This window comes from Trichoplusia ni, chromosome 11, assembly GCF_003590095.1.
Source record: "Trichoplusia ni isolate ovarian cell line Hi5 chromosome 11, tn1, whole genome shotgun sequence".
Taxonomy (NCBI): Eukaryota; Metazoa; Arthropoda; class Insecta; order Lepidoptera; family Noctuidae; genus Trichoplusia; species Trichoplusia ni.
In genome coordinates, this window is record NC_039488.1 from 3,388,460 (window position 1) to 3,400,668 (window position 12,209).

Consider the following 12,209-nt stretch of genomic DNA (forward strand, 5'->3'; position numbering starts at 1 on the left):
TATTTGTTACAGCTTTTAGTTTCGAATTGACATGGTACAGTCATGTTATTATGTATTTTTATCTTAATTAAATCAGTTTTTTTAATTATAGAATTAGACCCCACCCTAGGATTCGATTAGAAAGGTTTTATCTTTCGTGTTGCGAAGCCTCCAGACTTATGCATTTTGCAGACTATGCATTAGACAGTCACATGTAAAAGATACTTCAAACAAATCTTCTTATGACATTATCAAGTATAAAAAGGCGGTGTAAATAAAATAAGTCTAGTTATAGTTATAACTTTACACGTAATTCATACCTACAGCTATTCGTGTTGAAAAACTTAGTAAAACATAATGTTGGGCGCTTGCCAGACGGACACGGGTGGCGACACTAGCGTCCGGCCGACGATTTACAACGAGTTTTCAATGGGACAATGTGACAGGAGTGCTGAGCGAGACTGTCAGACAGTTCTTTTCTTGTTAGTAGTAATACAGAATTGAGTAGCTTGGATATTGTTTGGACATTTGCCTATTATTGGTTTCGGTTGGGATGGGATGTAAGAGTCTACAGTTTTGTTCTATCTAATTTGCTTTCTTACATACAATTAAAAACTACTGGGCCTAACTTAATATTTTTTTTTACGACGAAATGAGAATGACTATTTCATGTTAAATGATCAAACGAATCAAAATTGTCCATTTATCCCCTCCTAATTTCTGAGGTATCAAACATAAAAAATGCCAATTGAGAACTTGCACCTTTCAAAAGTCGGTTGAAAACCTTAGGTAAAGGAAAAAATCACAAAGAAACCAGCACACCTGATAAAAAAAATAAAAATGTTTTAATACCATGTGAAAAGCCTACAGGGGATTTAAAAACTACATATCAGCCAAACAGAAAAAGATCAAAAGAAGTCTTTGTAGGATAGGAAATACCTAAATGAAGGAATTTCATTGGCCCCTGAAAGCGTTCCTTCCTGTGAATCCTTAGTTTATTAGAGGCCTTATTGGATTAGTGCTTATAAAGCTCCTTGAGAGTTTACCAATACGTCTTAAAGTAATATTATAATGGTTGTGTTAGCAAGACTGCGCAATATATGGTGTAGAGCGGAAAAGATATGTTCCACAAAAGCAATAATATACAGTAAGGCATATCGGTAGTCCCCCAGTAAGGACATTAAGCTGCTTTAAAAATAATCCATTGTTAAAGTCCAATATATCAGAAGTTACTGAACTCACACACATCTGTCATTAAGACGGCAAATTATGATTCAACGTTGAAACAAACCCGCACATCACAAGCTTAACCAAAACCAAATCGCCAATATCTTCACCATATTTTTAACCAACATATACCAGAAAGCACGCAATGAATAAATAAGAAGAAGCCTGCCAGGGTCACCAACAAAAGCGGGAATAACAAGCGACGGAGCCCTTGAGACAAAAGAAAACTCTTCGACTAACGATGTACCGCTCACACTTGACACCAGACGAACACTGCTGCCATTTCGGGGATTAATATTTAACTTTTAGCTTTATTTTTACTCAACAAGCAATATTTTTGAGTTTGTCTGTTTGGAAGTGTTCTGTTGATAGTTTTGATACAAGTGTTAAATAATAGTTTGATGAAACAAATATAATCTTTTTCCTTTTTTAAAAGTAGAGTATTTTTCTTTTAAAAGGAATGATGAAAATATACCAATATGGTAAATATTTTTTTTCTTCTATAAGAAAAAAGGTTATAAGGTTAATCTTTGAAATTTTAATAAGAAAGGTCAGAACCCTGGCATCGTAGCCTGAAGATCTATCAAAAAGTATTTATATCAAGACGTCATATTTCATTTGCTATTTCTGGTATTTCATTTATAACCTCTTTATTATGTGTAAATAGGAACTCTATTTCAGACAATAATAATAAACTGTGGTACACTTGGCAACTGCTTTCTTCTCTGTTTTATGTGTTTAAAAGTTACAGCTTACTACTATGATGATCCAAGTAATGGAAATGTATTTAAATATTATTTTTCTATACTTAGTTAAGGCTTTATTTCTGTTGGTATCTATCACGCAATCTCATCAATAACTTACTGAATAGACTAAGCCGAAAATTAAATTTATTTAGATTTAAAGAGTCTAATTCAATGAACAAAATGATTAATTTGTTTTTTTTTTTCATAAACTTGTGATATTCAACAGATGTTGCTACGCCTTTTGATCCTTGTTCGAAACAAATCATACTTCAACGGTAAATTTTACATTATTGGAGTATCTAATGTACTACTTAGATTTTTTGTGGTGGCAAAAGCGTGACTGTCCATCAAAAGCGTGTGCAGAAACTACTTACGAACATTAATTCAAGAGAAGGAGTGATAGTAATGTGAGGATGAGTCAATTTCACGGTGAGATACTTATCTTAATCTAATTCATTATTATTTCAGAGGATTACATTAAGTCTATTTTGGGTATTAAGCCGAGTTTGACTAATGCTGCTGGACGGATTGTTACGGCCTTACGGGTCTAAGTTTCTCCGTCTAAGCGGCTGAGCTGATCAAGCCGGCAGAACATAATTAGAATTCCTTGTTGCTATTGATTTTCATTTGATGATTTATTTTTGAAGCTTGATGGGTAGGTAGACTTGTGTATTTTTTTTTAATTTTGTGTTTTCGGAAGGAATCGTATATTTCTTTTGGGGTTTATACATAACTGTCGTTATTTATGGTATGGCGTATCATTATGTGCGTTCATTTGATGTGGATAAAAATATTTGTTGGTTTAGCAAAAATATCTTAATATTATTAAATCTAAAATTACCTTATTTATACAGTTATATTGATTAGATAACTTCAAAGCATCCTGAATATGGGACAATCATCGTTACTTCGAATATGAACTGTAGTATTTAGTGATTAGGTGACATTAACGTAAAGAACCTTCTCTTGTGTTTCGTTTATAAAACGCAATAAATAGCTGATAAAACAAAATAACTGTTAGTGAATAGTGGTCACTACAATGAGAGTTGGAGAATAAATCACACGGGTTTCCATAAGTCTACATTTGCTTATTAATACATCGAAAATACGAACATTGGAGTATAATACCCCAGATAAGGTGTGTCGGTTCCGTGAACAGGGCGTCATGATATTTATTGACAGTGTAGCCTCTTCCATTACGCGGTACAATAAGCATGTGACAATGGCGACAGAAACCCGTTACTGCCGAAAATCCTTTGAAACTCAATGTGGGCTATCCACTGAGTGCCGTGAGCTTACCATAAATAACGTTTAGTGCTACCGTAGAGGTGTTCAAATTGCTTTCACGTGATATATCCCGCAGACCAAGTACGTTTAGCCAAATTGAATTTTTAAGCAAAGATGGCCCCGTTTCCGCGACCGCTTTTTGTGATGGTCGTAAAGCAAGCTTTTTAAATTGAGACAGGTCGGGTCCGCAGGTGTTTTAGGAATTTCATGTCCATATCTGATGTGAAATTAAAAAAGGTATATCAGGTATTCTGTACTGTGTGTATTGTAGTCCGAGGAAATGGTATTGGAACGGCTGCAATGGTTCGTTTCAGATACCTAATGACGCGACTTTATGTAAGGGCTAGCTGTAATTGTCAATATTAATATATAGTTTCACGGATACAGACAATATAACTTTAAAGATTACCATATTTACGATAAAATTATGGGCAGTACATTTAGAAAAAAAAAACTTAAACTTCCTGTAACATGAACTCTTGCGTAACAACGATACAATTGTATTTTAATGTTAAACGAATATAAAACAAAGCAAATAACAAATTAAATAAAACAAACTCTCACTAAACACCCTCCGGACCATATTACCTCGTGTGAAATTTAATTAACTTCTGAAACAGAAGCCTAATCACTCAGTCACAGTAAATTAGGCAAATTTTAATTAAAATAATCCAAAAATCTAATTTCAGAACAAAACAATTACTTCGACTTTAATTAATAAACTCTTGTTCCATTTAGGTCAATTAAATGTCATACCTTTAATAAAACTACCACTTAAAATAGTACCTAAATTAAATTTTGACAGACATGAAAGAGATTTGGAGTTAAAAGAACTCGAGGAATATGCACTACGAAATGTAAGAGTAGGACTGTAGCTTTTGAGTAAGCGAGACGCAGATACATGCAGTATGTAACGCCATCTTGCTTTCGCAATAGCAACAGTCCCGTTTTCAGTGATCGCAGTAAGAGGCTAGCCCTTTATTTTGATTTGTTCTTTTGTTCTCGTAAATGAAACGCCATTCTGTAGATGACTATCTTACAGCTGGCATAACGGTGCGGTTTCGCGGAAATGATATCTCGTTATCATTTTTAAAATGTTTTGGTAAAAAAGCGCTCCTTAATTAGTTTAGGAAATTCTGTGGCTGAGTAGTGTCAGTAGGAGTCGCGGAACTCTTTTATTTTCATTAATGTGAAAAACTGTTGGTTTTGATGTTTTGAGTATGAAAAGAGTTTTTAATGCTTTTATGTAATGTAAAATATAGTCTCTTAAAAAGTATTTTGAAACATTTTTGTTTTGGATTATTGGAGTCTCAATAATAATACGAAGATTTATTGAAATACTAGCTGTTGCCCGCGACTTCGTCCCCGTGGGTAGGAGATATAAGTTATGATTTATACCTGCCCTGTTTTTTTTACATTTTCCATTGTATCGTCGCTCCTATTAGTCGCAGCGTGATGGTTTATAGCCTAAAGCCTTCCTTGATGAATGGTCTATTCAACACAAAAAGAATTTTTCAATTTAGACCAGTAGTTCCTGAGATTAGCGCGTTCAAACAAACAAACAAACTCTCCAGCTTTATATATTAGTATAGATATACATAGATTTTATTGTGTCTAGATGCGCTAATACTCGTTAATCGAAGGTAGCGTATGCATTAAAGTGCGAGTATAGAGGGTGTCTAATAAACTCCTTACCAACACAGTCGAGTAGTTTAAGCTTTTAGCTTTGACAAACATTTATACATACTCAAAACTTTATCAGCGAATGACTGCACGGCTAGTCGGTTGGTTGAGGACCACCACACCAAACCCTCCTTGCACGACGTTTTACGTATTCGATCCCCGCGTAGGACAAACATTGGTGTTATTCACGAGTCATCCTTCTAAGTTTGGGTGTCTTCTCTCTGGTGAGTTAAATGACATGTTTATAAAACCTCCTGACACAAGAATTCAATTCTTTACGTGTAGGAGTTTAAAAAAAACTCTCATTTGATTTTATTCCATTTTAATCGCAAATTCATACGTTTTATTCTGGATTAATCAAGCAAAAACCACGAGAAAGAATAGTACATTTTAAATACGACCATTAACCATTAAACCACTCAATATTCCACATTCATCGCACTTACATTTGCAATTCCACTCAAGAGGTATTAATACAAGCAATTTTTCTAATGCACCTACACGTCGACATTATCGTGATTAAAGAGTTTCTATAACGGAGGTCGTATGTATTTGCCAAGCGTTTTCAGGACTATTTTCAACGAGTTTTTCTAAGGTTAAAATTCTTTGAGCTGAGTTCAGTTTAATAAATACGAACATTAAAAAAAGAATAGTGGGGCATAGTTTTAGATAATATACCTGCAAGTAGTAAGTGTACTGATGTTATAAAAAAAAACAACATTTTTCAAAGAATTATATGGGTGCGTCTCTCAGATTTTTTTTTTGCAGATAAAGCAAGGTCATAGATTTTCTACCTATTTTTATATCATTGCTAAAAGGCAATGATATAAAAATAGGTAGAAAAAGTTTTTTGCTTTAACTACGTTCGTTTTTCTCAATTGCGGCTTGGAACACATAACTAGTCAAGTATAAACGAGAACTGAGATTAGTTTTAACTGACCTCAATCACACGCGTTCGTGGAATCCACCTTCAGAGATTTATTCTTTCCACATTTACTTATAAGTACCGTTAGGGTTTTGGCTACGAACACTCTTTACGAAAACTTTGGTGAAGTATTTTCTTAAATTTATTTTGTTTTGGTTTTTTGGCATGTGCTTGTGTAGGTCAACTGGCCACATAATGCGGTCATAGATTTAATCTGTACTGTAGTGAATTTCCTATGCATTTTGAGGTTACTTAAAATAAATGTCAAATCTACTTTTTCTTGAAACTCAAGCCTTTGGGGCAGTCAGAAATAGCATATCATGAAAAATATTGGGTTATAACTACAATAAAGGCTTTGTTTTGGTATGTAAAAATGTTTTCTTCAGTGCAGACTTAACAAAAACTAATAACCACATAATGGTAATAAAAAGAGTATGCACTCAAGAGCATTTATTAAAAAAAGGCTTCTACAGTACCAATAATATAAGTGAAAACAATAACACTTTCAAAAATGATCATAAACCTACATACTCCAGAATCTTTAAATAATTCATTTAATGATAATGTACCTTCAAACTATTACAATAAAGTATAAATTACGAGAACGTAGCAATAACAGGGTTGATTTTAAAGGCTCATTAGGTGTGCTATAATAAGTTAAAATATTCTCCCGCGGGCGTCATTTGTAAATTATATGGAAACTAAGCTCTCGGCGTTTACTTCATACCTACTAAATTATTACCGAAAAACATTATCCGCTTAAATGATATTTAATTAATGTACAGATTTATTTATGTTCTCTTAAAATGCGAAAATTGTTATGTGTTTGTTTTTTTATCATTATACTAGCTGACCCAGCAAACGTTGTTTTGCCGATTATTTTTTCTAAATGTATGTATTTTAATGCCACATAATAAAAAAAATGAAAACAAAGAATTTCGTCCCAAAAATAAAATATATTTTTTTAGTGTGAGCAACCCTTATCACTTAGGGGTATGAAAAATAGATGTTGTTCTATTCTCAGACCTACCCAATACGTATGCAAAATTTCATAAAAATCGCTCGAACCGTTTCGGAGGAGTACGGTAACTAACATCGTGACACGGGAATTTTATATATTAGAAGATAATATTTTTATTGAGGTAATATTCCAGACATATTACATACTATATGTTTTGTGAATTGCGAATTACTTCAATGTTCGTCGAAACAACGATTATGTTCATTAGTATGAGAGCCATTTTCAATATATAAAAAATAATGTTGTAACCCGCGGGCCTGCCTTTAAAAATCAAAAATGAACATAAAATCGGGATACAGACTATCTTCTTTTAATTCTTGTTTGAAATATAAGTACCGAGTTTCATCTAAATCTGATCAGTGTTTTTTGCGTGAAAGAGAACCAAACATCCATGCATCCAAACATACCAACTTTTGCGTCAATAATATTAGTTGCATATCATGAAATTACTCATCATTTGTAAGGAAATCAAGATTAAAAATATAACAATAACCCTTTATTTCGTTCATAATTTATGAAATACTGTAGTTAATAGTTTGGAACAATATCACTTAAACATGAATAATTCAAAATTTCTTAGATCTTAGATTCTAAACACTATTCAACACTTCTCTTATCTCCACACAATATTTTCATATCTGTAAATATTATTTCTGCAAACCTTACTTATAGGACTAAAATTATTTGCGCTGAAATAATTCTTATCTGCGTTCGCAAACACAAATAAATAAACTAAGTGAGTAGCTTCTGAAATTCTTGCGAATACACTGTGTTCTAGCAGTTTGTAATTTTAACATTTTAATTATGCTAGCAGTAAATAAAATACAGTCGACATTATAGAGTGGAAATCTGGATTTTCAATCCAGATATCTGCTTTATGTACTACAGACTAAGATGTGTAAACATTACTCGTATGTGACCTACTTTACCTAGTATCTTAATTGGCATCGCTTCTATAAATATGTGCATGAATAATCTTGCATTGCTATTTTTTACAAACTAACCACATCCAGATCGTTTCATCCGTTTAGGAGCTACATTGCCACTAACAGATATACAGACAGACACATAGCACATAGAAACAGAGAGCGGTCACACGTATGATATCCCTTCTGCGTCAGGGGCTAAATACCTTAAATTAGCGACGGCAAAATATTTGCTTCAGTCAACCTTATCCAAATCTACCTATTAAAAGATTCACAGTTCTTTCCAGGCAAACCATAATTCTGCACTTCAGCATTCGAAGAATCATAAACTTAAAAACTAAAATGACTGTTATATCGATGTTACAAACAAACAATAAACGGCAAAATTGCATTTATTCGCATTAATCATTCGTTATTTAATATTACAACAGCACTGTACTTGTATACTGCATACGTATAGGCCCAAAGTAATCCGTACTTAATAAAATTTTCAATGGTTGTTACAATGTCGGCGCTCATCAGACTAGTCGATAAATTGCACGCTTTGCGAATAACAAGCAGGGTCCCGTCTGACGTCAGGCCTCACATAAATTAAATTTATAATCAACCCAACTCCCCCAAATTAAATTAAATTATACCTGCCAGCGTTTCGGCTAAACATTTACATTTCGCTCCTTGAAAAACGCTGTATTTCATCGAATCTGTTCCAAGAGTGAGATTAGTTATATTCCCTTTGTGGCCGCACTTTATGTGCTTTGTTACGTATTAAATTAACGTTACGGAATGTAAAACGGGTTTTTAGAATAATATTGTAAAGCTCAAGGTTTTGGTTGTGTAACTCTAAAATACGCTAAGGTGCGATGGTACTTACTGTAGTGAGAAACAAATATGTGTGACGAGAGAATTAAAAAAAATGAAGAAATGTGGGATTGAATTATGATTACTAAGTGGCGCCCAGAGGTAACGATATCCAAAAACATCACGTAGCATAGTTCTTATGGCCATGGACTATGTCATTAACTTATATTAAATACTGCTTTGATATTTTAATAACAAATGAAGACATAGCTCAAGTAGGCACTTTATACCAAGAATTATAATGGAAGCAAAGTTGTGCGTTCAAAAGATTGTATCTATTTAATTAAGACTGTTTCTTATACTTTGAACATTTTCTACATTAAAATAATGTGTCGCAGTAACATGGAATGTAATTAATTAAATAATCCCGTTCATACATAAACAAAGTTTGTTTACGAGATTCAGTTATATCGTAAAGTATTTTATGAATTTCATTATTATGAGTTTAAGGGTTGTAAGTTTGTATGGGATACGGTTTTGTTTGAAAAATTATGTGGTTATGTAATCAAGGGACTTGGAAGGGAACAGTAAAATTTAAAAACTTTCATTACAGTCAGTACAATTATACCTTGATTTGCACCTTTAAAAGCTGGACAATTAGGTATAATCTAGAACGTGTAAGCCAGCATAACGAGTTACACAATTTCAGTTACGTCATTTCGGCGAGAAGTCGATACTTGCTTTAATTGTCACATAAAGACCGATAATTTTGCTTGGACATTATATTGTCATCGGCTGATGACGTCATAACCTGAACCCTCTAATCAGCTTAAAGTAAGTGAAAAGCTCACAGCTAGCCTTAAAAAGAAAACTATTTCATTCTATTTCGAGCAAAAAATTACGTGTAGATATTTTTTTCGACTTATTTAACTTCTAAACTACTCGTAAATAAACTGATATTTTTCACACTCAGTCAACGTCCTGCCGTTATTACACCTGCAACTTTTGTTTCACAATAATTACTCAAAGTATTATTTCAGTCGGACTGGTTATTACTTACCAAGAACGTAGTTATTAAAGTTGAAACTTGATACTGATAAGCGTCTCAAACCACCAGACTAAATACTATGATAGTTTTAGTACAATAAATCACGAAGTTTGAGAGTTGTTCGGGAGTCGAATGAAATGTCTTCTGCATTTTACGTGTTCAAATAACTGCAACTGCGGTGTCTGGAAAGATTTTGTTCAGAGTTCTTTGCACTTTTGTTTGTGTATATCAATCAATTATGGCCCCTTATAGTAACAGATTGGCTGTGAAGATGACTGAGTTGTGTAAATGATTGAGCTGTCTTTTTTCTTGTCTCTTTACTGAGTTTGTAATGTGAAAGTGTGAGTAATACACTCAGAAGTATAATGGAATGGCTGCATGTTTTTATCTCAGTTTTATAAAAAGCAGATATGATTAAAACTGATTCTTGATTTAGTTACATTTTGAATATCACGTAAAGCAACAAGACTAAGAATTAACTTAAAGACAGCTATTGTCTATTTCGTTATAAAATAATTCTATACAACAAAACTTAAGTAAAGTAAACAACAACGAAATGTATAAAAAAAAACACATCTAATAATTAACTGATAAACTATACGGTTACAAACTTACGATTTACTCAAAGCCTTATAATCACTGAACACAAACCCGGGACTCAATTTAATCTGGACTCAAGGATCGAAAGGAATTCATAAAGAAAAAAAATTCGTAGCTGAACTTACAGCAATAGCTGTGGTTTCTACGCCATCATATTCTTTTTAAAATATCAAAAGTTAAAATTTTAATTAAAAGACTCTTTGCGTGCTTCGAAACGACTCCAATTAAAACTATGTCTTCTTGTCGAGTAAAACATAAAGGAGTCGAGAGGCTAAAAAGGCTATGGATAATTGCTCTGCTAGCACTGTTTAATTATTGTGGTCTGTCCATTTAAATATTTAATTGCAACAGTTATAATTGCGACTGTAATGATGAATTTAGCTGACTTTGTTGTAAAGAAACTGTGTCAAGTGGAGGTGTTCGTTATTTTATTTTTTTGGGAATTTTTGTCGCTTGCTGGAAACGTACATAACAAAGAGTTATGCTTGGATAACCTATTTTGGCATGTTTACGTGATTATGACTTTTACTCTTTTTAGATACTTCTAAACAAAGTATTACAACTGAGCCTGTTCAAAGATGTTAAATTAATTTGACGTTTAAAAAGTGCTACATGATAGCCTATTTTGAATAAAGACATCCAAAAATAATGTCTTTACCAAAACAAATATCTTTCAATTAAATTCACACAAATGAAAATACCTATCTAATGCATTACAGAACGCTAAAATACACCCACATTTTCCCACATTCATATTTTTCAATGGATCTTGACAATTTTGTCTAAACAAAAGGTCTGACATCTGTTTTCGAACCGGCTTTTCATTAAGCGCCAGAGTTCGGTCTTTCGACTCAAAGCGTGCCTGAGTCTGGCAACTATTACGGCCTTCTGTGAGCAACATTCAATCATTGCGGTTCCACCACCTTTTGTTTTCCGTAGATAATCGATTTATAGACGATATTAAGGCTTCAGTATTAATTTGTTGCCACAAAATGTTGTGAACTATCGAGCGAGTACGCGATAGTGATGTTTTGTTTTACGATAAAATGGTATAGGTTATAATTTCTTCTGATTTTTAAATAGTACTAAAGACAGCCGCACTTCATATAGCTATGGAGTTTGATGCCAGTTTTTCTCAATGCATTTGTAATTTTCTCGTATTAATCATTAGATCTATAACTTAACGTTTTTAAGTGATTTTATTATTCCTATAAAAACAAAAGGGTCGACTTTCCGTTTTTTAAAACCGCGAAACAAAAAAGCGTACATACTTTCGCATCATATATAACTAGTGTCAGCACGTGGACTCTATTATATTAAATCGTATTTCCAAGTTATGCAAATTTCAACAAACAAACAGTACGCGGAAAAAACTAAAACTTTGCATTTATGTGTGTGACGTTATCTAACGAAAATTTTGCAGCGAGTGCCATGAAAATGTTACGTGCTTCAAGAAGATTTCAGTTTTGTAACTACTAGCGGGGATACGAACAACTCTTAAAATATCACTATTGTATTTGTGTGAGGGAGAGAGCACGTTACATGGCGTAGAGCCATCCCTCTTCCACAACAGCTAGTGTTGCTTAAGATATGGTGGTAGGGTCAAAGACCTGTGTACCTGTCGTTTATATTATGAAATTTTAGGTGTAAGAGCGAACGTCGACATTTTCGAATACCGATTTGGGTGACAAATTTCAAAATGGACGTCTCTATTCGATTTACATTGGTAGCGCAGTTGGTGGTTGACGTCAACATATTTAAGAAACTGTCTTTAGAATTTCAGCTTAACTTCAAAGTTTAAGTTTAAGATCTTTTTTTGTATCGGATTTAATAGTAGCAACACTTGTGTAGGTTTTTTAAAACTATTCAACTTAGTGTTGGTGTACAGCCAGCAACAGAAATATGCTATCAAGAACTTATTTTGAAAATAACCCTACATAACCAAATACATTCATGATTTAATGTTGTG